Source organism: Macaca fascicularis, chromosome 10 (assembly GCF_037993035.2).
Source record: "Macaca fascicularis isolate 582-1 chromosome 10, T2T-MFA8v1.1".
Taxonomy (NCBI): Eukaryota; Metazoa; Chordata; class Mammalia; order Primates; family Cercopithecidae; genus Macaca; species Macaca fascicularis.
In genome coordinates, this window is record NC_088384.1 from 74,410,892 (window position 1) to 74,421,833 (window position 10,942).

General features: G+C 40.3%; 1 long non-coding RNA gene across 1 annotated transcript in view; it reads left to right on the forward strand.

Annotated features, from left to right (window-relative positions):
• LOC123567108 (uncharacterized) overlaps positions 1-10,228 on the forward strand; it is a 238,287-nt gene extending 228,059 nt beyond the window's left edge. Inside the window, exon 8 of the long non-coding RNA XR_012419157.1 lies at positions 9,879-10,228. This is a non-coding gene — a long non-coding RNA (uncharacterized lncRNA). The remainder of the gene's footprint in view (positions 1-9,878) is intronic.
• Positions 10,229-10,942: the final 714 nt, after the last annotated feature.

Consider the following 10,942-nt stretch of genomic DNA (forward strand, 5'->3'; position numbering starts at 1 on the left):
CAAAGGCTCAGCTCTAAATAATTGAAACAGATGATTTGAGAGTCTGTCGTAGCCTACTGGAAGAGGAAGTTTATACTCTTTCAAGGAAGTTTTTTATTCATATAAATTTCCACAGAGATTATTTAAAACTAGTTATTTAGAAAGTTTTCAGGCCCACTTACCAGATACCACTTTGTGTCAAATGCAGGAGTAGTAAAGGGAATTTTTTCAAAAGGAAAGAATGAAAGAAAAAAAAAAGAGGGCTCTAGAATCAGACAGACTTGTGTTTCTGTCTCACTCACTAACTCTAAGACCCTGAACAAGTTACTGAATACTTTCTGAGCTCAAATTTTCCTCATTTATCAAGTGATGTGATAGCAACTTCACTGTCTTGTGACAATTAGATGAAAAAAAGTAAGCCCTCAAAATAGGTTAGAGTTTTCCTCTTTTCTTGAGTACTGCACACTGATCCACAAGTCAAACTTTAAGTTCTTTCTAGTAACTGTTGTTTGTGTAAAATGTAAAAGATGTTGAGGAGGACATTCACCATGGCTCCATCTTGATGACAATGAACCAAACCTAATGACAAAGTGAGTTAAATGCCAACTTTCTAAAAAGGGCTGCAAACCACTGAGTCCAGTCCCTGCCCTGGGCTGGCCGTGAGGAGACACATCCTCTGTACTATCCCTAAAGGTCTCTGCAGTCCCCTTCCCAGCATGTGAAAGAATTGAGAGAAGTGGGAGTTCACAGGAAGTGTGAGTTTCAACCTGATGAAGCAAGAGTTCATGACAAAGATGCCTTCTCATCTCTAAAGCTACGTGATAGGAATCCCTCATGAGGCTGGGGGTGCCTGGGAAAAGGAAAGGTAGGATCTCATTCCCGAATGGACATCTACAAGGCACGGAGGATTACTCACCTGCCCCAGAGAATAACTGAGGAGGGGGAGAAAGGACAGGGCAGGAGAGAGAACAAGGACCAATGGTGGAGATCCGTGCACACCCACACTTGGAATGCAGTTTCCTGGGTGGTGTCACAGAAAGGAGCCAGTTTTGGGTTATCTTGTGAAATCTTCACTGAAGATGGCTGAGAACAGGCATAAAGAGCTCCCAGGGCAAGCAGCTGCTGTGGTCTCTATACCTAATCCTGAGGGGTCATGAGCTTCTCCAACTTTCTCTTCGTCATAAAAGTGAAAAAATGTAGTTGTTGCAAGGGCCAGGAAAATTCAAAATGACTAAGCTTAGGCTGACATCTTGTGGCTCAGCCTGAAATAGGTGCTTCATTAAGAAATTATTTGTCAAGACTGGCAAAGAGAGGTGGCCTGCGAACAGAAAAAAGGCATAAAAATCCACTTAATATGATGCTATCCTTTAATGTATTTTAAAGGATATCTGTGAGAAAGATAATATTTACAGATTTAAATTTATTTTTGGCTAATACACATGGCATAGACAATTATTGAAAAAATGACTTATTCTGCTTCCAATCCATTTCCAGCATGAGAGGTCTCCTTTCCTTTGCTGTACAGTGGTCTACAATCTGATCCCTCTGTGATGTCAGCAGGTATTCTGAGAACCCTGAGGAGTGCTGGAATATTCCATGTGCCCATCTGTGCCCTCAACACATCATGCTCCAGACTGAGGCACTATCTATCTCCTTTTTCAGGTCTGTGACCCGTCCTTTTTATTTTATTTTTTTGAGATAGATTCCTGTCACCCAGGCTGGAGTGCAGTGGTGCGATCTCGGCTCACTCTGCCTCCCAGGTTCAAGCAATTCTCCTGCCTCAGCCTCCTGAGTAGCTGGGGTTACAGGCATGCACCACCTCACCAGCTAATTTTTATATTTTTAGTAGAGACAGGGTTTCACCATGTTGGCCAGGCTGGTCTCGAACTCCTGGCCTCAAGTGATCTGCCTACTTTGGCCTCCCAAAATGCTGGGATTACGGGTGTGAGTCACCGCTCCTGGACCTTCTGACCCTTTCTTCACACCATAATTATTTGCCAGGTCTGACCCAGAGACCCTGGCTGAACGACAGACGAACAAGTGCACTCAGACACAGGTATCCAGTGAAAGAGCGGGCTAGGGGACCAGGGATGGCCACAGACCCCAAAGAGAGTACTGTAAAGAGTCAGCAGCTGTGGCCCTGACCAACTGGTGCTGTGGGCATTTATTCAGTATAGATTTAATGACAAAGGCCTTGAGTCAATACACTTGTGGGTAATTGCATGTGGATAATTAAAGGCCAGGTTTCTGGAGATACGAGTAAACAACCTATTCAGATAAACTCCCCTGCATTCCTTTGTACCTACTTCTTGCCCTTTGCCCCAGGGTAAGAACTGCTGCCTTCAGCTCATTCTTTCCCGAAGCTTTGCAAACCCCCCAACGGACTTCCAAGAAGTCTGTGTTTTTCCTACAATTTCTCCCACCACCCTGACCAATCTCCTACAATTATTCTCTCTGGTCTGTTTTGCCAAAGAATGTGGACAAAGATGATTCCTTTAAGCACAGTTCCAAAATGGCTGTGAATTAGACACTGCTGGTACTTGACAATAACATAAGGAATGTAAGTACAATGCACAAAACAGAAGCTCACAGATACAATCCCAGCTTCTCCTTGTTAAAATAATTCCTCAGCTGCCTTTTATCTCTGATTTCTCTATGGGCACAGCTCCGAGAACACTGAAAATCTGCTGGGTTTCATGCTTGTGTCCCAAAAAGAGTCCAGGTTTTTAATGTTCTCCGGAGTGAAAGACCCCCAAGTCCTGCCTCTGGTTATTGCCAGAGGAAGGAAAACATCACTTTGCACTACTAACCTCTGCAAGGATGCACCACCCACAACCATGCTGTGCACATTTTAAGAACATTCTGGTGCATTTGAATTTAGAGACTTTTGACAATGTTCAGAATTTCCCAAAGGATAATGGGCTCCTATTTGATTTACATCTCATGATGAAAGTGGTTCACAAAGAAGGCTCTTCTCAAAGCCGCGAGTCTAGCCCAAACTCCTAGTTTCAGTTTTTACTTTCAGAGTTACATGATAGGTATGTTTCAAAATGAAAGGTTCTTTTTTGATCTCACTGTATCACTATATGCTGATGGCAAATAGTTTAGCCTTTGTCAGCCTCCAAATGAAAACAGCAAAACTTCATTTTGTGAGGATCAAATGAGATAATTTATGTGAAAACATCTTTAAACAATAAAGGATTATATAAACATTAATGTCTGCTGACTTTAAAAAAAATCTTCTTAACTCAATGCTTCTGAAGCTAGTAAATTAGTGTTCTTTAGTTACAATGTGTGGTTCTCCATAAATGCAGGAATATTGGGGAAAATGCTAAAATTACTCTTCATGCAACTTACTACTTTATTTGTGTATGTTGGGATTAATATTTTGAGACATATTCACACATTTTTCTCTTTTCTGTTTCTAAGTATATGGCCTTCTCTATAGTCAGCCTGAAGTATCCATTGCCTTGGGAAGACTGGTGAAGTGGAGGGTAGGGGATGGGAGGATGAAGAGACATTAGAATTGCTATAGCAGAAATTCAAAGAGAACAACATTACTTGTAAAATCATTGTTGTTTAATAAGAATCTTGAGAGTCAGTCTCTATTATGAGAGAAAAGATTTTCTAAGGTGCCTGTAGGCCGCATTGAGCAGACTAAGAGTTGTATCTACAGGCTCAGATCACAGGCTTTCTTCTACAGCAAAGAAGACGCCTCCTGTCTAGGACCACTAAGGGAGGAATAGTTGGATATGCAGTGGAAGAAAGAAAAGCTCAGTGGGATAGGACAGGCTATAATACAATACAGATGAAAGCCAAACCTGAACATCATCACTTTACATACCCAACGTCAGAAGAGAAAGGAAGGCAGATGCTGGAGGGAGTGAACATGTCAGTTCTTGAAGTTCTTACCCCCAGGAATGTGCAGGTTAAGTTCATCCAGAGAGGTATAGAGTAGCCCCAGATTACTGTGACTGCAGCCTGTTTCTTTGGGCTTCTGCATGGACTATAAGGAAGGAAGACTCTGCATGTGGCCACTTTTAATACGGTGATGGGCAATGGTGCTCCTACAGTGGCCAAAGACTGATATAATGGTGAGACGCATGGTTAGATGTGTATCTGATATCCCTTTCAAGATCTATTTCCCATTTGAGATCCTGGGAGGAGAAAATGTCACGGTGATAAAGGCATGAGAGGGCTGACACTGAATGTCCTCCAGCTGTCCTCAGTTCGCATATGACATGAATGGGATCCAGATGTACCCATATGTTCTTAAAGAGGGGAAATAGAAATAATGATGAGAATGGTCAAGGATGTTGCAGAAAGGTTATCATGGTGGGGAAAGAGCACCATCTTGGAATCATCTGGGTTAGGATTATGACCTTGTACTGAGAGAGATTCACAGCATGATTCGGAGCTAATGTATTGATGGGGGCCCAGTCAAGAGAGAGAACTGGGTTCTGTTTAGCTGTGCATTACCTGAGTGACACCTGCCAGCAGCTGGTGAAAGCAGGGTGTGCTTGACTCTTGTCCTAGGACCAGCATGAACTCTGATGCAGATCTGAGATGCTCCTTCCCCATTCCCTGACCATGAGATGCTTGTGCCCCACACCCTCCATGTCCAAATGCCCAGATGCTATCCTGCTGAGGGCAGAGAAGGGAGAGAGTGGCACAGTCTTACAGATTGGGTGTTTTACATAATGAAGAGTTCAATGGATTATGTCAATTACTCTCACTCTAAGATCTAGTAACAGAGAGATGGCAGGGGGGTGGTGGTTTTGCCAGGCTGATGATGTTCTGTTTCTTGCTCTGAGCACTGAATCCCTATCTTTATTTTGTGAAAAATCATGGAGATGTGTATTTAAGACATTTGCACAGTCCTTTAAATACATGAGGCTTCAACCAAAAAGGTTTGAGAATTCTAATGCCTCTGAACCTACTTGTACATTCACAAGGACATACACATACAACCCAGCAGATGGCACTTATGAGAAGCCAAAAGTCCATTTTAGAGAAATAAAGATGCTCTCTTTTCTCCACACATTTGAGTGCAATGTGAGTAAATGTGTGACTTTACTTCCTGAGCTTTTGCTAAAGAAAATGAGTCAAAAATCTGTGAACCTAGAAGACTCTCCAAGTGCAGTGGCAGTGATGCCATAAGGAAAAGTTCAGGCTCGTTTTATATTTAATACTCTCCAAGTAGTAAGTGCTCTAGAATCAACTTCAGATGACAGAAATTAGAGATGTAGTCATTATTGTATCTGTATATTATAACTATCAGTGTGTCAGAAATTGAAACACATCTTTTATATTTTGTCATCATTTTTATATATTTTTAGATACAGCACATACTTTCAAATATTCTTGGAGGCCTTAAATTAACTTTAGTTAAAATCTTCCCTGAACTGGCAGTAGTCTTATAATGCAGCAAGGTATGGTGGGAAGAAGAAAAGAGAAAGAAGAAAGTGGGTCAAGTCCATACCTCTTGGTGTGACGTTAGTTGAACTATGTAACCTCTCAGGATGCTTCTTCACCAGTGAAATAATGCTCACATCTGCACACCCTGCAGCCTTGTGGTGAGAACAAAGGAGATGCTGCGTGCCTAAGTCCTTTGCAAACTGCATTCATAGGACGCCTCTTGATCATTGCAAATCTGTCTTGAGAAATGAAAGGCAGAACACGGCCATCCTCTGCAGCTTTGTATTTCTAGAGCTTTTGTGCCATGTTAGGTCATTAAAGGAGGCAGTATTAAAATTCCGTTGGCCCCTAGTTAATTGTGCTTAATAATCTGTCACATGAAGTGATGTATCTATAAAATAGCTTGTGCAACACGGAAGTCAGTTGCTTTGTGGGTTATGATACAAAGTGGGAGGTGGAGAACCCTTTCTTTATATTTAGCCCATACACAACTGTAGCTGACAATGCTGGTGCCCATCCACCCTCCCTCCCCTCACTTCAGTATATACTCATGGACTCCAACTGCCAACACCTGTATCACTGTGCCTGGGGGCTTTCTCTGGTGAGCAAGCCTGTCTCAGCCTGCTCATGGACAGTGCTGAAAGTGTCAAAATGAATACCCTTAGAGGCAGCAGTCAATGAGTATCCCAGCTCTCTTACTCCCAGAGAGGGAAGACCTTTGAGGCATCTGTTCTACACGAATTCCCAGAATTCTCTGATGGGACTGAGTCCCAATCACTCCAGTGCTGGCTGGATTTTATCTTACTTTATTTATTTATTAATTTATTTTTTTGAGACGGAGTCTCGCTCTGTCGCCCAGGCTGGAGTGCAGTGGCCGGATCTCAGCTCACTGCAAGCTCCGCCTCCCGGGTTTACGCCATTCTCCTGCCTCAGCCTCCCGAGTAGCTGGGACTACAGGCGCCCGCCACCTCGCCAGGCTAGTCTTTTGTGTTTTTTAGTAGAGACGGGGTTTCACCGTGTTAGCCAGGATGGTCTCGATCTCCTGACCTTGTGATCCGCCCGTCTCAGCCTCCCAAAGTGCTGGGATTACAGGCTTGAGCCACCGTGGATTTTATTATCATTACAGTTGAGTTCCTTTCTGTGTCTTGCTTCCTCACTGTCCTACTTGTGTTTCCTTTACCTCTGAGATATGCTAATTTCTTCAAATCCCTGCATCAGGGTCTGCCTCTGGGGGATCCTAAACTAAGACAACAACCAGCAATATCAGCTTTAATCTTTGACTCTTGAAGTTGGATTTGTTGCCTCACTTGTGGGCTTCCTTAGGTTCAGAAACCTTCCTTTCCACTGCTATGGTTTGAATATCCCCTCCAAAACTCATGTTGAAATTTAACTGACATTGTGATGGAATTAACAGGTGGAACCATTAGGAGGTGATTAGATCATGAAAACTTTGGCCCTGTAAATGGGTTAATGCTATTATTTTAGGAGTGGGTTAGTTATCTCAGTCTGGCCTCCTTTTTCTCTCTCTGTCCCTTACCATGTGTTGCCTCCCGCCATGCTGTGCCACAGCAAGAAGACCCTCACTATGTAGCCCCTTGATGTTGGATTTCCCAACCTCCGGAACCATGAGCCAAATAAGCTCCTGTTCATTATAAATTACCCAGTCTGGTACTCTTTTACAACAGCAGAAAATGGACTAAGCTAAGCCATCCACCCTTCATGCCCTACCCTTCCTGCTCCTTAAAACAATTGAGATTTCCTATATATGCTAATTTATTAGGGAGGAATGAGACATTTTAAGACCCGTTCAATTGTTGTTTTTCTCATTGATTCTCTGTTTTTTCTCTCCCTTGTTTTTAGCACTTCACATTCCTTCCCTATTCTTTTGTCTATCTCTGGACCTCAACCTCCTACTCCATGTAAAAATAAGACAAGTATCAAATAGTGCTTCCAGAAACTTATCACAGGATAAACACACTCTTGAATAATAGTATGCTTCTCAAAATCATTTTTTTGGTACTAAAATATATAATGACTTCAGACACTGACTTCTGAATACATCACGAGCTGAAGTTCTGTTAGCCGGCACAGTCTTTAACGGAATTGGCTCTTCTCGAGTCACATGTTACAGTCTAAGATCTCAGGTAATTTAGGAGAGCTCAGACACAGATCTCCTAATGGAGAATAGACACACTGGCTTAATTAAGACATAGACAAAGGGAAGTGCGTTTTCTAAATGAGCTACTCTTTTTTTTTCTTCTCTTTCATTTGAATATCATGGCAAACTTCAACTTTTGAGTAGTTTCATGGGGGAATAAGGACTGGCTTATAATCACTAAATCACTTGGAACCTGATCCTTCCATAACCAAGCATCCATCATGAAATATGTTCTCTTTGTTTTAGGAAAGAGGAAGAGAATACATTCCCACCCTGAGCTGAGAGGATTTAACCAATCACAGTGACACCAAACCTGGGTGTCTCTTTATAACTGAAACGCCAGGAAGAGTTATTTATTTATTTATCTTTTAAATTTTGTCCACTAAGTAATCCAGTATGATGTTTGAAGAACTCAGAGACCTTTACAAACTCGGTGGGACTGAGAAACAAAAGAAGGAATCTTTTGTTGCCGCTGTTGATATTTTCTCCAGAATTAGAGAATCAGAAAGGGTGGTTCATGGTCTCGTAAAGCTTCTTCTATAAAATTCAGTAGAGGATCAGAACGTTCAGAGTTCTTAAATTCTCCCTTTGAGGATTAGGAGGTAGTAGTTTATAGAGGTGATAGTATCTCTAAGTTTTCAGTGGGGAAAGGCATTTCCCATAAAAACATAGGGTGTGTGACTCAAATAGAGTTTTGTTGCTGTGAGCGTATCTTAAAATTTTATGGCCTGATTTTTTATTTCTTTGCAAAACCGGTCTTACCTTTTTACTTAGTCAAGCGTGTTTGCATAACTCCCTTACAGAAATGCCAGAGTTTCTGAAATCTGCTGAACACAGAGAGTCTCTCAGCCGTCCCTGTGGTATAAAGCCCACTTCCCGCATTGTGGGAATTTTCATTTGGTGGGACTTTAAGGTCCCTATGTGCTTCAAGTGTTAATATTGGTTAGTGGAAAATGGCATTTCCCACAGCCTCCATGGGCTGGAAAGTTTTATTTTCATTTGAGGTGACCATAGTTGTAAAGATCCTTAATCTCCTGTGTCCATAATTTCAGTATATCTCTCCCTCAATCAGGCGTGCATAATAAACATTCTTTCCTTTTATGTGACATGCAAGAAAGTTAATAAGTGCTGGAGAAAAGTGAACATTTTAGCTTTTAAAAAAGTACTGAGTTTTCTCCGTGCTATTTCCCAACTAAAGGAGGTAAAAACTCCTCCTTTATGGCCCACAACTAAAAGGAAAAGGTGAAAGTATTCAGAGCACATCACTCACCGAGAAATCATAATGTTCAAGCTGGGAAAGCATTGAGTGAGGTGATGGGATTTTCTGTCCTCAGATTTTTCATTCAGACTTTCCCCGTTGGTGTTCAGTAACCCCTTAAGCATTGAGAAAACGAAGACTTTGTAGTTGTATGCCTTCACTCCTTGAACAGGCATGCGCCAGGTGATTAACAATGTTTTGGATTCTCTTAAGGGCATTTTACTGTGTTCTCATCTCCTAACCTTCCTTTTCCACCATGCCTAAGAAAGAATTTATTTTGATATCTCTGTCTTTCTCTCTTTTCTGAGCATTTGCACAAATGATACATGAATATATATTATTTGTCTTTATAAATGTTTTTAAACCCGATTTTGAAAACCTGACCTGATCAAATGCTACAAGAATACATATGAATATTTATATACCACTAATGAGAGTGGAAACTGTTTGAAACATCTGAAGAACGATTTGCTATATTTGGTAAAATTTAAAATTTGCATATCATCCCGCCATTGCCCACTTATGTTTTCTGTATCTGTAAAATGGTGGCAATAATTTTATCTGTCTTATAGCATTTGATGTGAGGATAAAGTGATTTAATATATGTAAAATACTTAGAAGTAATATTTTTAGCTTTTAATAAGTTGCAGATTGTATCAGTAGTAGTAGTATAAATGTTATTATTAATTTCCCACTTTAGAGAAACTCTCGCAATGTCCACAAGGAGACTGCTATGTGAATGTTCATAAAAATATTGTTTGTAATAGGAATAAAAATGTGCAAAGAACCTAAATATTAATCAAAAGTGAAACGGATGAAAATATGTTATATTCATACAATGAGATACTATACAACAGCCACATGTATCAGTAAAGCTAAACTTCAAAAATGTAATATTAATGAAATAATCTGCAAAATGATGTATAAATTATGATACCAGTTACATAAAGACCATAAGTTTGTAAACAATAATATATATTTTAAGGGATGAATATATATGAAGAAAAGTATAAAGAGACACATAGGAATTATAATCTCCAGAGTCAAGGCAGTTTTTATCTCTAGCTGGGAGAAAGAGCTATATAATCAAGGATAAGACCACTTGGGACTTCGAATGGTTTGAAAATGTTTTATTTCTCAAGATGCGTAATGTGTAAGTACATTTTCATTGTATCATTCATAATATATTTCAGTAAATATTAAATATTCACAATAAAATAAAAAGCAACAAATAGCAAGAATGAAGAATAAATAGCAAATTCATGAATAAGCTTTTACTTAAACATTTTTTGGAAAAAATAGTTATTGGTTAACTTGAAAAGTGCCTTTGACTACAATACAAGAAGTTTTATATAATGATGTCTTGATTCTATTTAAATCCTTGTTAGGGAATTGAAGACAAGTAAAAACCAAAAGCCATGAGAAAATTCATATAGCAAGTACTTACTCGGGCTCCTCACAGGGTTAAAGAAGACAAGATCGTTTACCTGAAGCTAATGTCACCAATTGAGCATAAATAAGACTCCAGTGAAGCTAGTCATTCATTATTTGTTGTGCACCCCTGCAGCCCTCCGGACCCACACCCCGTGGCCCCTGTGCAGGTCTTTAGGTGTGGTAACTCGTTGTTCATTTGTGTCTGGACTTTTTCATGCTGTTGTCCAGATGCTCATCACCAAATGCCCATGGCAGTATTTCTTACATTTAAAATTTCCAGACGACTGAGATTCAATGGAAAGCACCCATCACAGACCACTCATTCATCCAACAGACATTTAATGAGTGTCTACTATATGCCTAACACCGTAATAGGCACTGACGTAACTGTTGTAAATTTAATCTTTTATAAACTTCCCCGTGATGAGACTCTGCTGCTTAAACCAGGACGTAAGATGAAGAATGATAATGCTCTGAAAGGCTGTCATTTAATGAGAGCTTAGGGACCTCTATCTCCACCGGCCCTACTTTAATTTCAAAGTGCTTTTGGCAGCTATATGTTCAAATGTATTTCTTAAAAGCCTGGAGCCTTTCATGATAATCTATAATATAGAAAACAATTGCCAGACATAATTAATATTAAAAAATGAAAGGACACATGGTTGGTAACAAAGAGTGAGAAATACAGTTTACTG